Genomic DNA, 3356 nt, shown 5'->3' with positions numbered 1-3356 from the left:
GGCCCCCTTCTCCCTTCCCCCTATAAATAGAGGGGTGAGGGGAGGGCAGCAGTACCACCCTCCAAGGCGCAGCCCTCCCCTCCCCAACACCTCTCCTCCTCCGTTGTGTGCTTGGCGAAGCCCTGTCGGAGTACTGCCTCTCCACCATCACCACACCGTCGTGCTGCCGGTGGAGCTGTCTTCCTCAACCTCTCCTCCCCCCTTGCTGGATCAAGAAGGAGGAGACGTCTCCCGTCCCGAACGTGTGTTGAACGCGGAGGTGCTGTCCGTTCAGCACTTGGTCATCGGTGATTCGAATCACGTCGAGTACGACTACATCATCACCTTGCAAGCTTCCGCACGCGATCTACAAGTGGTATGTAGATGCAAACTCTCTCCCTTGACTCGTTGCTTAGATGAACTCATAGATGGATCTTGGTGAAACCGTAGGAAAAATTTTAATTTTCTGCAACGTTCCCCAACATCACGCCCTCCTGTCCTACTCATCATAAGATAAGAGGCACAAAGGTAACCGGCCGGGGTATTTGTTCCAACATATGTGAAAACATGATTTAAAAGATTTTATCACGGTTCATTTGCTCTTATGATATAAAATCACAGGATAGGCTGGTTTGGTCTCCGTTCGTGCGAATTTTCAAAATGTTTTTACGATTTTCTTTCAGTCTAATACACCGTTTTTCATTTGGCCTCATTATTTTATGTTTTGACTCTGATATAGTTTCACCATTAGGCGGTAAACTGAAAAATATTCCGAGTTGAGATAGTGTTAATGTAATTTTTGGTTCCTGCAAATATACCAAACGAGTAAAGTTTATAATAGTATGACATGATTGAACTTGTAATTTAAAAAAAACAAGCAGTGAAGACTAAGTTGAAAAAAAAACAATGTCATTCTTTTTCTGAGAGGAAAAACAATGTCATTCAATCCTTGGGAAAGAAGGAAGTGCATATAATGTCCCAACAATATTCAGAGGTGCCAACTTGATCCTAATATTACAAAAGACCATACATGAATCTTGCAAGTATTTTAGCTGATTCACCACAGATCATATCTACCACATGAATCTGCAGAAAGGTCTGGTAAGCTCCAAAAGTTCCAAATACACACAAGATCATCCTTCACAACACTATGAGCTCCTCTATCTTCTTCGCCACCTCGGTCATCTCACCGTTGATGTCGCAGATCTGGTTCTGCATGGGCATGACCTCAAATACCTTGTCCTCATCCTCCTTCACCACTTCCTTCTCCTTTTCTTTAGTTACTTCCCCACCATCAATTCACGATAGCCTCTAAAACTTGGATACCAAACAATGCCAACTAATCAACATACTTATCTTGTTCTATTTTCAATGTTAGAGTTTGGAACCATCATGACCCCTCAGTTAAAATCCCAAGCTCGGAAATGTGTTGGCATATGAGGATTTTTATAGCGAAACCTAAGTAAAACTAATTCAACAATGTCAATTCTTACCAGGATTAGGGCGCTTGTATAACACCCGGTTGGGATTCTATACCTTTGAAGACATGACACACGATTGTCCTACAGTGCTAACAACAAGCCAATGGCAACCATAGCACCACCGGTAGCGCCCCCTTTCTCCTTCTTGCCTCATGTCTCCGCCAACAACTTAGCATGCATGCCCATTGATGACTAGAGGTGGAGAGATTAGGGGTTGCATGGATGAAAGAAGAAGAAGCCCAAGCAGTGGAAGAACGCAGAATTGCCCAATTGCCGCCGATGAAGAATGTCATGTTGTGGCTCCCTATGGTGGTTGCGATAAGAGACGAGTTTGTGCTAGATAGGACCATGATGAATCACTTACACAATTGTAGGATCTGACACACACTCGCTTGAAATCAGGACTAGCCAACTTAAAAATAACAAAATAATAACGACACCTCCAATGCATTTTCGTCTTTGGAAGGAAAAGTAGACACTATGATGCTGACTACCAAAACAAAGTCACAGTCATCCCCCGCTACTCCTACCACAAAATTCTTGAAGAAAGCGAACTAAATTCCAACAAAAAAAATCATCATATTCCTGTCCACCGACGAGGACCAATAGAATTAAGAAAAGAGGACGGTGCAAAGAAAAGGATCGCCGTGAGAGACAAGCTGGGCCAAAAAGGACGACAATGAATCACTCAAACATCTAGTCCGTGGACAATGCAGGGTGCCTAGAGAAATAACTCTATTTTTCTTTAAGCATCGGTGCTTGTTTGTTTTTTGAAAAGGGAATTACCTCGGCCTCCATCGGTGCTTATTTGTAGAGAATAGAAGTTTGATTATGCATGCCACCCGGATCGTTAAGCATCGATGCTTACGAAAAACTTGATTTATTGTACGCACTCGCTTAAAATTGGGACAAAACTTAGGCATCTTCAAAAGAGTGTGTACGTGTTGAACCCATGGGCATATGAACCCACTTTTCAAAAATGCATATCAAACACATTTTAAAATGTCAAAAAATTCAAAAGAAAATTTCACGCATACATCTTCGCAACATGTGTGCGCGGCACAAAGTTTTGTGAAAAAATACATCTCCTTTGGTTTTGCCTCCGCAAAAAAAGACAAATCTCAGCGCTTCTAAATAATGTTCCACGACACATTTTTTTTTTTTTGCATAGGCCAAAGGAAAAGTTGTTTTTCCTCGAAACTTTCTGTGCACACGTAGAATGTGACGATGTAAGAGTGAGACCTTTCTTAGATTTTCTTTGGCATTTAGAAATAAGTTGAGTTTTACAAACTGGGTTCATACTGTCCGGGAGTTCATCCACGCACTTCTCATCTTCAAAATCAAAACAATAACGGCGCCTCCGATGCATTTCAACCTTTTGAGGAGGAGGAGGAGAAAAGTACTAGGGACCATGATGTGGACTAAAACGAAGTCCCAGTCACCCCCACCTCCCTCCTTCCAGAAAACACTAAAAAATCAAACTAAAATTCCACATACAAAAACGCATCCCATCCCATTCCATTCCCCTCCACCGACGAGGAGGCAACGAATTTAGAAAAGGCGGACGGCGCAAAGAAAATAAAAGGAAAAGGAGCTGCGCCAAGCCAATCAACCACGCACTTGTTAAACAAACAAAGAAACGGAAAGCCAGGCTTAATGCGCTCTTAGTAACCATACTACTAGTACTTGGTCTCGACAATTGATTAATTAATTAACTAACCCAGCTGAGCTGAGCTGAGCTCGTACGCTAATCCGCAGTAGTAGTAAAGTTGTGGGTGTGGCTGTGCTGTGTGCGGCAGCTGCGTCGTCTCCATTGTTTAATCTCCGGTACCGCGTCCCTGTCCGGCCACCGGGTGGTGGTTCGCGTCCGGGTTGGCCGAGCCGCGAAAGCGACCT

Source organism: Triticum aestivum, chromosome 7B (assembly GCF_018294505.1).
Source record: "Triticum aestivum cultivar Chinese Spring chromosome 7B, IWGSC CS RefSeq v2.1, whole genome shotgun sequence".
Taxonomy (NCBI): domain Eukaryota; kingdom Viridiplantae; phylum Streptophyta; class Magnoliopsida; order Poales; family Poaceae; genus Triticum; species Triticum aestivum.
This window is presented reverse-complemented; position numbering follows the sequence as displayed.